We start from the raw sequence: 17,937 nt of genomic DNA, 5'->3' as shown, positions 1-17,937 counted from the left end.
CATGGATGAATTTGAAACATTATGCTGAATGAAGTAAATCAAACTCCAGAATTTGTACTATAAAATTTTTTTCTAGCCTAGAATTGACAAAATAAGCCCTACTTATGGAAGCCAGATTATTCATTGCCTGATGCAGGAATTGGTGGGGCGAGGGAGACTGACTGCAAAGGGCATGGCAGAAATCTTTGTAATGATAGAAATAGTCTAGATCTTGATTGAATTAATGGTGAGATGGGTATACATTCGTCAAACTCCTCAAACTTTAAGCTTACAGTGCATGTATTTTATTAAAGGTAAGTTATACCTCAATAAGTTTGAAAAAACAGATGACTGATAATACACAAAACATGAGGCATGTGGTAGATGCGACCATAACAGTGATAGAAAGTTCAGTAGGGCACCTGGGTGGCTCAGCTGGTTAAGCATTGACTTGGTTTCAGCTCAGGTCTTGATCTTGGGGTCATGAATTCAAGCCCCACAATGGGTTATGTGCTGGGTGTGAAGCCTACTTAAAAAATAGAAAGAAAGAAAAGAAAGGAAAGAAAAAGAAAGAAAGAAAGAAAGAAAGAAAGAAAGAAAGAAAGAAAGGAAGGAAAGAAAAATTATATTCCCCTGGAGAAGTGAAAAAGAAAGCCTCATGGAAGACATAGGGTTTGAGTGGAGGTTTTAGGTCTGGATGGCATTTCAATAGAAGAGGATAGAGGAAGGAGCACAGAGCGTATAGTTGGTAGTGAAGAATCAGATATGGCTGCAGTGCATGTTGTATTCATTCATTAATTCAGCATTTTTTAACTATTTTATTGATGGCCTGCTAGAACCAGACACTACCTTAGTAGACAAAATAAAGCCTCTACTTTTACTTTCATCAATCTTACATTCTAATATGGAGAGACATATGAAAAACGAATGTGTTTATAATATGTCAGCTGTGCAAGATAAAGCTGAGTAAACTGGAGAGGGAGTTCAGGGATGGTGGATGGAGTAGCTTTGTCAGATAAGATAATCAGCAAAGGTCTCTCTGAAAGAGTGACATTTGAGCAGAATCATGAATAAAGAGGATGTAGATATCTGGATAAATCATATTTCAGACAGAAGAAACAAAAAAAAGTTAGAGAGGGAGGGAGGCAAATCATAAGAGACTCTTAAAAACTGAGAATAAACTGAGGGTTGATGGGGGGTAGGAGGGAGGGGAAAGTGGGTGGGGCAGTGAGGAGGGCACCTGTTGGGATGAGCACTGGGTGTTGTATGGAAACCAATTTGACAATAAATTTCATATGAAAAAAATATTCACATACAAATACTGAATATTTAAAAAAATAAATGCAAACGAGGAGGAGGAGGAGGAGAAACAGTTAATGCAAAGGCCTTAAAGATGGAGCCTGACTGGTTGTTGGTTCACCAGCCTCTCAAGAGCTTCCCTGGTGCAATCTGAAACCAGCCCTCTGACATGGAGGACAGGGAGAGCCTAAGAAAGAGTCAGGCCACTCCAGGTTGGTAGGTGGAAGTTTCAACAAGCAAAGGAAACTCACATCCAAACCTTGTCCTAGGTGGCAACAAGGCAAATAAATCCCTTCACCCTCCTGCTGTACCTTAAAAGTTTATAAAGAGGCCTTAACTGGGTTCAGTCATGTATACCATGCATGTGTTTTCAATACCATATCACTAGCTCAAGGCTATACACTTGAAGCAGCCTCTGGGAGCAGGAAAGGAAAGCAGAACCCACATTCCAAGTACGGGGGGGAAGGGGGCATGGGTCCAGCTCACGGGCCAGTTTGCTATCACCTCTTTTCAATGACCTCCCCCAACACTGGTATATTTGAGAGCCAGCAATGAGCAGGGAAGGGTGTAGTGGCTCCAGGGCAGAAACAAGGGGAGTATGGCAAGAAATCTGGGAAATAATAGGGACTGTAGAGGGTGGCAGAATTCATAGGGCTTCTCATTAGTGTACAATATGAACCATCCGGGGGTCTCATTAAACTTTAAATCTTGATTCAATAGGTCTGGGGATAGGGCCTGAGAGTTTGCATTTCTAACAAACTCAAAGGTGATGCAATACTTGCTGGTCCACAGACCACTTTTTAGGTAGAAAGAGTGTACGACATCAGAGGATACTTTGAGAAGTAGCATCATCTGCTGGCTGTGTCTAGGAGATCAAAGGCAGAGCCATGAAAAACAGAAGGCTATTGAAATAAATTCAAGAGATCATGATGATTTGGTCTAGGATGGCTACGCAGGAGGTTACCAGAATGGTTGATTTTTTTTACATATTTAAAAAAATAAGCTGAAAGGACTTTACTAACAAACTAAATTTGTCATGTGAAAGTAAGAGAGAGGTCAAGGAAGACTCCTAGCATATGAAATATTGTATGAATCTATAGTTTAAGGGAAGAGGGCCAAGTTTGAGATATAAATTTAGAGGCATCAAGGGTAGAGATGACATTTCATGTCATAAGAGGAGGTGAGGTGACCATGTGTAGATAGAAGATGTCCTAGCACTAAGCAGGATGTACTCTGAAATTTAGAAGTCAGGAGATAAGGTAGAATAAATAAAGAAGACAGTGTATATGACCAGCAAAGAATGAGAGTTAAGAGTGGCATCCCAGAAGCCAAATCATGATAGTTTTTCTGGGAAAAAGGTGTTCAATTTATGGTATCTACCAAGTGGTTGAATAAAATGGAGGCTGAGAATGGTCCCTGGATTTACCAAGGTAAGGGGCACAGGTGACCTTGACGAGAACTTTTTTTTTTTCCTGGAATGGTGACTAGGAAAGCATGATTAAAATGAGTTTTAAAAATGGATGAGAGAGGAGGAAGTGGAAACACTGAGTTTCTACAGCTCTTTAGTGGAGCTCTGGTATAAGGGAGAACAGAAAATTAAGATGTGGCTCAAATGGAAAATGTTGGCTCGAATGTGGCTTGAATGTTGACAGGCATGATTTATTGGAGAGAACATTAATGGATAATTGCTGAGTTAGGTCCTTGAAGAGGTGAGAGAGTGGAGTATTCAGAACACAAGTGGAGAGTGGCCTCAGAGCCACCGTAACAACAGGACAGCAGAGTATATGGGCTTAGATCCACTTGAAGTAGGTAGATAGGGTGTGAACTTGTGGGTGTTCTCATTGGTTTAATTTTTTTTCAATAAAAGAAAAAGCAAGGCCATCAGGTTAAGAGGGGAGAAAAGATGATAGAGGTCTGGAGAGGGAGGATAGGTTGTGGCATGGTCATCTTGGAGGATGGGAGGAAGGCTTTACTAGGGAAAACTTACCAGATGGGCAGGCAACACAGTTCTAAATTTAAATGGAGAAAAGTCAACATGGTTTTGTCTTTTTTCCAGCCATGAACATAAACTCTGCGAGTGTAGACTTGAAAGTAGGCAGAGAGCTGGAATTAAACAGGTCCTGCCAGACAGATATGATGCAAGGAGAGAAAGGCACAGAGGACAAAAAAGTATATGAAAAGAAAAATTAAAGTGTTGTGATATGGAATCTAATCATGTAAGAAGGAAAGAGAAAACATAAAATATTGAGAGATCATCTAAAAGGGATTATTTGATTGCACGTCTCTGTGAAAACAGTCACAGAAGTTTTGAAATTCAGACAATACAGCAAGCTGATTAAGATGAGACTGTAATAAGAGAGGAGAAGGTTGAAACTCCTATTTTGCAGGTTGTGCAGTTATCACACTAGCGTGTCCTAGGATTTTCTATGAGAGGGAGTGTGGCTTAAATTCTGATGAAGATACAGTTACTGCACAAGAAGAGATTAAGGAACTGAGAGGCCAAATATTGGAGGGATCATTTATATGAACCCTGAAGTCACCAAGACTTAGGACTGGAAAAAATTCTTCCCAGTTTGACTGAGAATGTCCCAGATTTAGCAGTGAAAGTCTTGTGTCCTGGCAAACTTCTCAGCCCCATATAGGGAAGGTTTTCCTGGGACTGTCCTTCATGCTTAGGCAAACTAGGACAAGTAATCTTCATATGTATGGCATAGGTATCATTGGAGATAACATAGGAAGCCAAATGTTAAAATCTTAAAGAAACAAGGAAGAATGGGGTATAGAGGATTCCCAAAAGGAATGCTGCTGTGTGTCATCCAGGGTTGTACAGATGCAGGGAAGAAGGAGAGCTGGTTTAGAAACAGCAGTAAAAAGCAAGGACACTTAACGTTTCTCTCATCTGAGAGCACTTCATGGGAAGTAGAGAGAGACTTAATGGGAAACCTAAGTTCAATCAGAGGATGAAGGTCAAGAGAACATTCAGAGAACAGGATGAACATACAGGGGGTTGGTAATTGGACGAGGATTGACCATGAGCCTGAAGCAGTAATACAAGATAGGACTAGAAATGTGGATAAAGACAATCATGGAAAACAAAAAATAAAGAAGGGTTTTAAAGAACTGTAAATAAATAAAATTCAAAATCAATCCCCTAAAAAAGTTAAAAAAATTAAAGGATCATTATTATGGAGGATTTTGGAAAATAATTGAGGTACCATCTAAAAATAACCACAGAGACAAAAGATCCTTTCAACGTTGAGTTCATTCTTAAAGAAAATGATACTTAAAAAAAAAAACTATTGCAATCTTTAGGGGCAAAATAAATGGAAGGCTTTCTAATTTCCATTACTATTAAATCTGCTAAGGGGCACCTGGGTAGCTCAATAGGTTAAGCATCCGACTCTTGGTTTCAGCTCAAGTCATGATCTTGTGGTTTCATGAGTTTGAGCCCCATGTTGGCTCTGTCCTGGAAGCATGGAGCCTGCTTGGGATTCTCTCTCTCTCCCTCACTCTCTGCCCCTCCCCCACTTGCACTCTACCATTCTCTCTCAAAATAAATAAACTTAAAAAAATATGATAAATATAGTCCAAAAAGTTTAAACTAATATTGTGGCTACAGACATATATAGAAATTGACCAATTAATTTTCTTTACTTCTTTAAGGGGTCACATCTGCATGTTTGGGAGGTAGTACTACAAAATTCATTTATTTTCTTGAAATGGATGGTTAAAGAAAATAACATGAAATGCTGCATGTGTATTTCAGGTGCATCACATTACACTTCAATACATATTTGCAGGATATGTGTAGTTTCAAGTCATTAAGATTGTGATAATTTGTTACAGCAGTAATAGGAACCTAATACATACTCTAGATATGCATTATTCCACTCCAGACAGTTGCACATGAAAGGAGACTATCCTACTATTGATAGCATTGTATGGGAGTAGGCTGATATATTTTATTTAAAATAATAAATATATTTTATAAATAAATATAAAATATATTTTATTTAAAATAACACAGGAATAAAAACCTGTGTTAAATGATACACCTAGGTGTATCATCATAAGAACAATCAAGCAGTTGTTTTCTTTTGTTTTATTTTTGAGTCTATGAATCTCTACAGGACAAACTTGAGAATCTCTATTTTCTCTCTCTAAAATGGGAACAAGATTCCTGAGAGAAGGTAAATTATATACATAAAATGCAAAAATAAAAGTAAATGCAATGTAAAAAATATATGTAATTGATAGACGAATATATTTCTATACCTTCCTCTTCTTCACAGATTAACATTTAAGAAACAACACGTAATGATCTTCTAGTTTGAGCCAGGCAAACTTATGAAGTTTTATATGTATTAACTTATTTTATTTCCATAAAAAGACCCAAGAGCAGATATTATTCTTTAGAGATAAAAACGTTGCTCAGAGAGAGCAATAAGCTTTTACAAAATCCCCCAAAGTTGTAAAACCAGAATTCAAACTCGTATCTTTTGATTCTAGGTCTAGTGTGGTTTCCACCGTTCCACAGAATTTCCCTTACAGTGTAACATTATGTCCTCAGGCTTTATAGAATATCGATTCAAGAATTGTCCTTCTAACAGCATTTATGTACCATTTGCAAGTCATATTATCTTTTAATGATTCATGCAATAAATTCATTCTTTTTTTTTTAAGTTTATTTATTTATTCTCAGAGAGAGAAAGAGAGCAAGCAGGGGAGGGGAAGAAACAGAGACAGAATCCCAAGCAGGCTCCGTAGCATCAGCGAAGAGCCCAATGTAGGGCTGAATCTCATGAGCTGTGAGATCATGACCTGAACTGAGATTAAGAGTTGGATATTAAGTATCTAAGCCACCTAGGCACCCCAGCAATAAATTCAGTCTTGAATTTAATTTATGAAAAAAGTTTCCTTATGGACAAATTTAAATATTTTATTCTGTCAGAGAGTCAATGCTTCATAACTCTCACATCTTCTCTTTTCTTTACTGCCAGAGAATTTAATTCACCAAATTTAAGAACTAATCATGGGAACACCTGGGTGGTTCAGTCAGTTAAACATCCAGGCTTCAGCTCAGGTCATGATCTCATGGTTTGTGAGTTCAAGCCCCATGTCAGGCCCCATGTCTGTGCTGACAGCTCAGAGCCTGATGCCTGCTTCAGATTCTATATCTCCCTCTCTCTCTGCCCCTCCCCCACTCACACTCTGTCTCTGTCTCTCTTAAAAATAAATAAACATTAAAAGAAAAAAAAACTTTAAGAACTAATCATGGTTGACATGATACTATACATGGAAAACCCGACAGACTCCACCAAAAGTCTGCTAGAACTGATACATGAATTCAGCAAAGTCGCAGGATACAAAATCAATGTACAGAAATCAGTTGCATTTCTCTACACTAACAATGAAGCAACAGAAAGACAAATAAAGAAACTGATCCCATTCACAATTGCACCAAGAAGCATAAAATACCTAGGAATAAACCTAACCAAAGATGTAAAAGATCTGTATGCTGAAAACTACAGAAAGCTTATGAAGGAAATTGAAGAAGATACAAAGAAACGGAAAAACATTCTGTGATCATGGATTAGAAGAATACTGTTAAAATGTTAATACTACCCAAAGCAATCTACACATTCAATGCAATCCCAGCATTCTTCTCAAAGCTAGAATAAGCAATCCTAAAATTTGTATGGAACCACAAAAGATCCTGAATAGCCAGAGTAATATTGAAGAAGAAGACCAAAGCAGGAGGCATCACAACCCCAGACTTTAGCCTCTACTACAAAGCTGTAATCATCAAGACAGCATGGTATTGGCACAAAAACAGACACATAAGACCAATGGAATAGAACAGAGACTCCAGAATTGGACCCACAAATGTATGGCCAACTAATCTTTGACAAAGCAGGAAAGAACATCCGATGGAAAAAAGTCTCTTTAACAAATGGTGCTGGAAGAACTGGACAGCAACATACAGAAGAATGAAACTAGACCACTTTCTTACACCATTCACAAAAATAAACTCAAAATGGATGAAGGACCTGAATGTGAGACAGGAAACCATCAAAACCCTAGTGGAGAAAGCAGGAAAAAAACTTCTCTGACCTCAGCTGCAGCAATTTCTTACTTGACACATCTCCAAAGGCAAGGGAATTAAAAGCAAAAATGAACTATTGGGACCTCGTGAAGATAAAAAGCTTCTTCACTGCAAAGGAAACAATCAACAAAACTAAAAGGCAACCAATGGAATGGGAAAAGATATTTGCAAATGACATATCGGATAGAGGGCTAGTATCCAAACTCCATAAAGAACTCACCAAACTCCACACCCAAAAAACAAATAATCCAGTGAAGAAATGGGCAGAAGACATGAATAGACACTTCTCTAAAGAAGACATCCAGATGGCCAACAGGCACATGAAAAGATGCTCAATGTCACTCCTCATCAGGGAAATACAAATCAAAACCACACTGAGATATCACCTCACGCCAGTCAGAGTGGCTAAAATGAACAAATCGGGAGACTATAGATGCTGACGAGGATGTGGAGAAACAGGAACCCTCTTGCGCTGTTGGTGGGAATGCAAACTGGTACAGCCGCTCTGGAAAACAGTGTGGAGCTTCCTCAAAAAATTAAAAATAGATCTACCCTATGACCCAGCAATAGCACTGCTAGGAATTTACCCAAGGGATACAGGAGTGCTGATGCACAGGGGCACTTGTACCCCAATGTTTATAGCAGCACTTTCAACAATAGCCAAATTATGGAAAGAGCCTAAATGTCCATCAACTGACAAATGGATAAAGAAGATGTGGTTTATATATACGATGGAATACTACTTGGCAATGAGAAAGAATGAAATCTGGCCACTTGTAGCAACATGGATGGAACTGGAAAGTGTTACGCTAAGTGAAATAAGTCAGGCAGAGAAAGACAGATACCATATGCTTTCACTCATATGTGGATCCTGAGAAACTCAACGGAGGACCAGAGGGGGAGGGGAAGGGAGCAAAAAAAAAAAAAGGTTACAAACAGGGAAGGAGGAAAACCATAAGAGACTCTTAAGTACTGAGAACAAACTGAGGGTTGATGGGGGTGGGGAAGAGGGGAAAGTGGGTGATGGGCATGGAGGAGGACACCTGTTGGGATGAGCACTGGGTGTTGTATGGAAACCAATTTGACAATATATATATTTTACATATATATTTTTTATTTATTTATTTATACACACACACATATATACATATATATGTATATATACATATATATACATATATATGTATGTGTATATATATATATATATATACATATAAAACTAATCATGGCAATCAAATTATCTTGAGTACCTAATAACATTGGATCCCTTCATGTACCAATTTAAAGGGTCATATTCTCTTTTTAACATTTTTTTTCTTGAAAACATCATTCTGAATGGTAAATGATAAGGAATAAATAAATAAAGCAAGTCCACAATAAATAATAATGAGTTGCAACTTTCTGCAATCTTGACATATTTTATGGTGTTCTAAGTCCAAAGAGTGGGAGAATAGCTAGGTTAGCCAAATAACTTATTAGGAAATTTGGGACATAGATGAGGAATAAGACAAAGAGACAGGTAAACTACTTTCCTTAAGAAATTAAGGAAAATCTGGACTTCCAGGGAGGATGGCAGAATAGGAAGATCCTAAGTTTACTTCCTCCCATGGACACAAGTAGGTAACACCTATGTCAGTGTAAGTAAACCAGAAAATTACCAAAAGACTGCTAGAACAGACTCTCCACAACTAAATGTACAGAAGAAGCCACATTGAAAAGTGTAGGAAGAGTAGAGACATGATCAGGAACTAAACAGACTTGTGGGACTGTTCGTGGGAGGGAGGGATGCTGCAGGCACAGAGAAGGAAGAGAAACAGATCCTCATACCAGAAAGCCCAGGCATGGGGAACCCACATGGGGCAGATGAATCCCCATAACATTTGGCTTAAAAAAAAAACAGGGGCTTAACTTTGCAAAGAATTCTTATAATCAGTGGGGCTTAACACTCGGAACTTCAAAAATCACCAGGCTCTGCTCTGGGAGATCCAGGAGAAAAACAGGAAACTGAGTCCCCATCCTTAAGAGGAAAGCTTCCAAAGTCATTCCACAAGGCCAGCATTACTCTGATACCAAAACCAAATAAAGTCGTTACCAAACAAAAGAGAACTACAGGCCAGTGTCTCTCATGAACATAGATACAAAAATCTTCAAGAAAATAGCAAACTGAATCCAACAACACATTATGAAATCATTCACCATGATCAAATGGGATTTATATTCCAGGAATGGAAGAGTGGTTCAATATTTTCACATCAACCAACATGATACATCACATAAATAAGAGAAAGGATTAAAACCATATGATTTTTTGATAGATGCAGAAAAAGCATTTGACAAAGTACAACATTCATTCATGATATAAACCGTCAACAAAGTAAGTTTAGGGGAACATACCTCAACATAATAAAGGCCACATATGAAAAAAACCACAGCTAACATCATACTCAATGGTGAAAAACAGAGCTCTTCCCCTAAGATCAAAAATAAAATAAGGATGTCGGCTCTCAGCACTTTTATTCAATATAGTACTGGAAGTCCTAGATGCAGCAAACACGAAAAAGAAATCATAGGCATTCAAATTGTTAAGAAAAAATTAAACTTTCACTATTTACAAATGACATGACACTAAATATAGAAAACCCTAAAAATTCCACCAAAAAACTACTATCACTGATAAATGTATTTGATAAGTATGCAGGATATACTATAATTATAAAGAAATCTGCTGCATTTCTTACACTTAATAATGAAATAGCACAAATAGAAATTAAGAAACAATCCCATTTGCAATCACACCAAAAATAACAACATACCTAGGAATAAACTTAACCAAGGAGATCAAAGACCAGTACTCGGAAAACCATAAGACAATTAATATTAACAATTAACAATATAATAAATATATACACATAATATAATATATAAAAATATATATAATACATATAATGTATATATAATAAAAGAAATTGAAGATGACACAAAGAAATGGAAAGACATTCCATGTTCAAGGTTTGGAGAACAAATATTGTTAAAGTATCCTACTGCCCAAGCAATCTACAGATTTAATGCCAATGAAAGTACTAACAGCATTTTTCACAGAACTAGAACAAATAACCCTAAAATTTGTATGGAACCACACACACAAGCATGTGCACGCACACACACACATACACACAACACAACTGAATAGCCAAAGCAATCTTGAAAAAGAAGAACAAAACTGTAAGTTTCACAATCCCAGATACTACAAAACTATAGTAGTCAAAATAGTGTGGTACTGGCACAAAAATGGACATATAGATCAAGGGAAGAGAAAAGATAGCCCAGAAATAAGCCCAAGATTATGTGGTCAACTAATCTTAGACACAGGAGGCAAGAATATGCATTGGGAAACAAAGCAAAAATAAACTATTTGGACTACACCAAAATAAAAAAACTTCTGCACAGCAAAGGAAACAATCAATGATACCAAAAGACAACATACTGAATGGGAGAAGATATTTAAAAATGAAATTATCCAATAAATGGATATAAACCTATAAAGAACTTATGCAACTAATCCAACTAAAAAAGCAAATAATCCAATTAAAATGGGCAGAAGACATGAACAGTCATTTCTCCAAAGAAAACATACACATGGCCAACAGACACATGAAAAGATGCTCAGAATGGCTAAAATAAAAATCTCAAGAAACAACAAGGGTTGGCAAGGATGTGGAGAAAAAGGAACCTCATGCACTGTTGATGGGAATGCAAACTGGTGCAGCCACTGTGGAAAACAGTATGGATGTTCCTCAAAATATTAGAAATTTAATTACCCTATGATCCAGGAATTGTACTACTGGGTATTTACCTAAGGAATTAAAACACTAATTTGAAAAAGATATATGGACAATGGATCCCTATGTTTATTGCAACATTATTTATAATAGCCAAACTATGGAAGTAGTCAAGTATCCATTGACAGATGAATGGATAAATATATTCAGCCATAAAAAAGAATGAAATCTTTTTTTTTTTTTTGCAACAACATGGATGGATCTAACTGAAATAAGTCAGTCAGAGAAAGGCAAATACCATGTGATTTCACTCACATGTGGAATTTAAGAAACAAAACAAATGAACAAAGAGGAAAGAAAGAGACAAACCCCAAATCAGGCTCTTAACTATGGAGAACAAACGTGGCTACCAAAGGAGAAGTGGGCTGTGGGGGGATGCATGAAATTGATGAAGGGGATTAAGAGTACACTTATCATGATTAGTACTGAGTTATGCATAGAGTTGTTGAATCACTATATTGTACACCTGAAACTAGTTTAACGGTGTATGTTAAATAAACTGGAATTAAAATTTAACAAAAAAGAAATTAAAGAAAATTTGAAAGGATTGGAAGAAAGTCATTTAGAGAGGAGAGACAAAGGAGAGATTGAATGAAAGAGAAATGAATATGATAAACACTGGGAGTATAGACCTCAGAGATAAGAGATGACCAGGGAAGATCCCTTAGGGAATCTCACACATGTTCATCCAATAACCCTTGTTGTAGAGCTTAGGAACTGACATGGAGTGCACACTCTCTAGTTGACCTCCTTTAACTCTCCCTTAGCTACTATCCCTAGCTTTGGTCTTTTACTACTGGAGTCATATTAAGACAGCTATAGCCCAGCTGTCATCCAGAGCATCCACCTGGAATATGGAAACTCATGCCTCCTTGCCACTGCTCCCTCTCTTGCCATCTCTTTTCTCCCTGCAAATACTGGCTGCTCTTTCTTCCAGCTTACCTTTAGGCTTTTCCAAACATAAAGCAAGTAGCACATTAACATATGCCCCAAATTTAGATGATGGCTTGTTCAGCTCCCCCAAGAACTTTCTTATAGTGTTTTGGTGGGCCCCAGGATAACACAAGATCTACAATTCTGCAGTTCTGTTAATTTCCATCTAGGGAATATAATGCCTCTCTTGTACATAGCCCAAACTTTAACTGCAAGCTTGTCCAGGGCCCCTTTCTTTTGCTTAGAGGGCAAAAGTGGTCCACAGGGAAGGAAGGAGAAAATCCAATCATTCCTTCTGTAAGTCTGTAACTAATTCTTCAATTCTTGCTTCAAATAGGCTGGAATGTTTGATAAGGATTCATGGTCACACAGTAGTTCTTTTCCTTTTAAGTATATTCAGCATGGATATCTCAGCACCTCTCGCTAGACTTTGGGGGAAACAATCACACACTGTCCTCAAAAGACCCAGTTTGTCAAACTATTTCCCTGAGAATAGACTCTGAGTCTCTGAGACTTGCATAAAGGAGGGGTATTTTAGAATGTACTATAAGTCTACACCTGTAAGGGTTGAGTGAAACTAGACTGGACAGAGGGAGAAGTTAAACTGTGAGAAAGCTATAACAATGATCTCTCCCAATCCTAAATGGAACTATGAAGCTAGGAGGGCCCTTTAGAGTTGACCCAGACTGGAAGAAGGACTTGAACTCTGCAGGAAAGGGACACAGTCTTGGGAAAGGAGGGACATAAATGATGGAAGAATGAGTTACTCATCAGTAAAGAATGTCATGATTTTTTTTTCTCATTTATCCTGACTCACCTTTTTTGATGGCAATTTGCGATGTCATTCCACACAATTTTTACTGCAGAAAATTAAAAAAAAAATATTTTCCTAGGCGAATGCCACACTGATTTATTTTTTTAATGTTCATTTATTTATTCTGAGAGAGAGAGAGAGAGATGGCGAGCAGGGGAAAGGCACAGAGAGAGGGAGACAGAGAATTCGACACAGGGCTCAAACTCATGAACCATGAGATCATGACCTGAGCCAAAATCAAGACCTGGACACTTAACCGACTGAGCCACCCAGGTGCCTCCATACTGATTTCTTTAAATATTAGTGCCACAAATGGAAAAGTGGTCAAAGGGGACACCAAAGTCAGAGGAGACCATTGGTCAATGACCATGTCTTCCATATTAGTAGGAACATCATTCAGTCTAACAGACCAAAGGGTACACTTCCCTTGACCATCACAGAAACTTTTAATTTATTACTTCTGCTTTCTCTAATTAGACCTCTGGAGACCTAAACATATAACACAATCAATTGGAACTTGGAGTGGAAACTAGTTCTCAAAGGGCAGTATTGCATTTTCTGTCAAGAGTTGCTCATTATTCCTAATTTAAAAATCTACACCCCATTTGCAATGTCTGTGTTGGCATAGACTACACCACAGAAATGAGCTTTACTGAAACTTAAGTATTAAGTTTCATTTCAAAAGGTAATCTTACTCAAATGATTTCTGGTACTGGTACTTTATATTTAAGTTGCAAGAACGCTTTCAAATCTGAATGTATTATGTGACTTTGGGCAAAGCGCTTCCCCCCTCATTGTCTTAGTTTTTTCTATTATAAGAGGCAGGGAGAGGTGGGAAAATTATTATGTGTTCTATGCAAATTGGGTTTATTCCAAAGATGAAATGAGTTAAAACAAGCAAACAAACATAAAACTGTTCAAAAGTCTAATGTACAGTGATTTCCTCAAAGAGAAAACAGTAAGATACAGAAATTTCCAAACCAAGTATGCACTGGAATTACTTCTAGTACTTATTTAAAATGAGATTACTGGGCAATATTGCAAGAGATTCTGATTCAGTAGTTCTGGGATGGAGCCCAGCAATCAGCATTTATAACAAGTACCAAGACAGTTGAGATGCAAATAGGTTAGAGCCACATGTGCAGAAATACTTAGAGTAGCATAATTATGGTGACCGTGTTCCCTTTCTCTTTCTGCTGGTCCCTAGCCATGGTCCATGTGGCCATGGACAATGACATTAAATGGTCCTGAGCCTCAGTCTCATCACATGGGCATCTGTGATTAAAAGGATATTACTTTAAAAGACTGCATTAAGGAACAAAAAAAGATATTCTTTATAAGATGCAAACCACTCTGTAAACGTTTGTTAGTAGAATTTTATGATCTTACACCTAGAGAAAGGAAGCTTAGTTGGGAATGAGTAGAGATGTGGTTAAAGTGATACAGCTCTGAATATGTTAGGTGAAAAAAAAAAAAGAGAGTAAGGAAACAAGGAAACATGGATGGTATTCTTGGATAGGTGACAGTGAGGAGGAAAACAAAGAACTGAAGTCTGGTTCTGCTGAAATCTGCTTACTCCCAGGGGTGTTCATTTTAATGACATTCCAGAGCATGATTACTATTACTATTTCTGTGGAGGAGTCACAATTGTCAATAAAGATGCATCTTAGCATGATGAGTGATATAAAGAATACAGTTTTTGTTCCAAGGCAATTTTCTACTAGAATGTTCTCCTTGATTTTAAAAAGTAGCAATAACTATATATCCACCAGAATATACATGTGAATTAATTATGCTCAAGTGCACGAAATGGTTTCCAGCTTTGATTAAATCAACCCCCCAGTATTCTTTTCCCCAACAACGAGCAAAATCAAGAAGCTTACAACTCAAGCTACCTTTGACAGGTATTTAAAATGAGAAACACAAACACACTGACCTTGATCCTTTTGAATGTGGGAAGTGTTAAGATTTCTCTTTGTTCAATCACCACCACCACCTGGCTTTGCAGGTGATTAACAGCTTTCTTCTACTTAGCCAGCCTTAATATTTATTGAGCACATTCAACTGTAGAAAGCTCTATGGAACTGAACTTGGCTGGAAATGGTGGTTATAGATACATTCACAGCACACTCAGGAAGACCTTAAAGAGCCACTAGATCTAACCTTGAGATGTTCTGCAAGACTGGCAATTGCTGCTTGTGTACTGTGTCGCTTGAAATAGGAAAACCATGTATTTCCCTGTCAGGAGAATGCAAAGCTTCACTGAAACTTTTCCTGGGCTTATTCATCTCACTGCTGTTAAAAATAAGCTATTGATTTTCCTCACACCATACTATCTGTTGAGGAAAACTAGCAGAGGTACATACCCAGTAAGAAGCAGACTAAAGTTATTATGCTATAAAGACGAGATGTCGGAAAAGTTTTGACAACAGGTAGAACTAATTAGTAAGCAATGCTCAGAACACAATGCAAGCCACCATTATATAAAACATTTAAAGGTTTGTATCCCAAATCTCATCTTAAGTTATTCTGTCATTAAGTGCAACCCTGGACTAGCATGCTAACTATTAATAGTGACTCCTCTGCAAATAAATGACATCCTTGAAGACATATTCTTCCAGAAAAACCACTAAAGACAGGTGGATCATTTCAGGGGCACTAATGTATTACTCATTAGAAGAAAACAGTATCATGATGCAGAAAAAAATAAATAAATATAAAGCAACTTTTGAGCCTAAAAATATCACCTTAAAAATTGGGTCATTATCTTTCTCTCCACCCAAATCAGGAACCTATATATCAAAAGTCCAAAGGCACCTTGAAGAGTTATTTTACTATGAGTTTGGAGACAGTGGGGGCACAAGGCAGCTCTTCTCTGTAGCCCATGATGAGTGTGTTCTACAGGGCCATGAAAGGTGGATTTCCCATTTGTAGTCCCTGCTGTTGCACAGTGTAGACCCAGCAGCTCCACTAGCAAATGAGAACAGTGAACATCTAGAAAGGAGACACCACAGAGGAGGACATTCTGTCCTGATGACATTGCTCATCTCTGCCCTCTATGGTAGCAATCATTATGTCAGTGGAGAACAGGATGTGGTAGCAGAGAAATATTCCTCAAAGACTCTGGGATTGATATGGGTTTAATTAAGGTGAACTGTTAAGAACAGAGAACTGATTTTATTGTTGGAATTTTAATTTTTAGTTCCAGGCTGGTGTACTGTCAATTGTTAGTGTATAACTTCAATCTTCACTGGGCCTTTGGTCCTCAGTTTTAGCACTAATGAATCAGCTCTGAAATTCTATCTCCTATGATGACTACTCTAATAATAGTATTATAATGCTTTATAGTTACACAGCCAATTCCTCCCAGCAACTCAATAATGAGACTAAAGTTTGGGTTCTAGGGAAAGAGTTGAGTGAACCTAGAAAGAAGGGTCATGCACTTCCACTTAGTCCCTGGTTCTTAGACTGAGAAATTCAGTGCTGAGAGGCAAACTTCTTCAGTACTTAGCACATGCATATAATTTCACTGATTCCTCCCCCCCACCCCCCGGCAACTATCCCAGAGATAGTGGAATCCAAGAGAAAGTAGAGAAAAATTCAATGAGATACAATTTTCATCGATGGAACCCTTCCTTCCACCACTCCAATGGGCCTGGCCCTGAGCAACCTTAAAAAAGTCATCCTGAACAATCAGCAGAAGAAAACTGCAACAAACTTCAAAGCACTCTCAAAAGAAGCCTCACCAGGCTGTCTTATCCTGATTCTGTAGAAGTGATGTAGTTGTAAAATATGAAAATAACCTTCCTTGATGTTCATGCACTACAAAGAGTATCCTACATACAATTTTTTCATTATCACATTAAAAAGAAAAATAAAAAAATACACGTTTTCACCAATTGGAAGGATGGTGTAAAAATTATTACATAGTGTTTTGTCCAAGGAAGAGGAATATAGCATCCAAGTTTACAATTTTCTCCATATTCAATTAGTGTCCACCATTTTACAGATAAGAATACTCAAGAAACAAGGTTTATCACAACCCATGAATGATTTTAAAAAAATGATATCTCCAGAATTATTATCCTCATATTTTTGGTTCATTTTGGAACTCCAATCTGACTCCCATTCAGACTCCTTTCCTCAAATAAATAGACTATTAAGCATTGAGTTGTTCTCTTCTGAAACTGCCATTATTTTTTTCATTTTTTGAAATAAACATCAGAATATCAACTTTTTATTTCTATGAATCTATAAATATGTTCTTTTTGCAGCAAGGATTTCATCTTTAGCCCCATCTATGTCTAGTGCTGACATTCCAATATGTCTAGAGTACTTTGGTATGGACCTGACTCAAGTCTATTTTCACAGGGTCTGAGACGCCTCCTGGGAATGGGTTCATCTAAAGGAAAAGGGATGCAGGTGTGACACACTTATACCAAAGGCTTTGTCATTGAAAGAGAGTAAGAATTTTGAGTACAACATAGTGGCTGTCACAAAATCCATCTCCAGCCTGGATGTATGTCCAGAGACAGAGAAAATGGTAACTAAAACTGGAAAGAGTGGTTTCATATAAGAGCTTCACAAATGTGGGTGTACAGGCAGTGCTTCTTGGGGATCACTCCCACAAATTATAACATGGAGGGAAGAGGCTTTCCACCTCCTACATATCTATCTACTGTCGACTTAAATGCTTTGGCAGCAGTGCCTGGGTGAGCAGTGGCAGAGCTTACTAGAACATTACAGTGCTCAAAGGGATCTCTGATACCTAATGTGGAAACAGCAGAGTCCCAAGGGGGCATAATTACTCACAAGAACACAGACAGCCCTTCGAGTTTCCTAGAAATACTTGGTGGCGAATATTGCAGGAGCTGGGGGACTTGCATCACAAGTGAGTGCAAAGGCCAATTAAATTTATTTATAACAATTATATTTGCTTTTATTATTATAAATAAGATATTGTAGCT

Source organism: Puma concolor, chromosome B4, assembly GCF_028749965.1.
Source record: "Puma concolor isolate L17-30 chromosome B4, mPumCon1.1.hap2, whole genome shotgun sequence".
Taxonomy (NCBI): domain Eukaryota; kingdom Metazoa; phylum Chordata; class Mammalia; order Carnivora; family Felidae; genus Puma; species Puma concolor.
The sequence above is the reverse complement of the archived record's forward strand: the minus strand, read 5'-3'. Positions refer to the sequence as shown.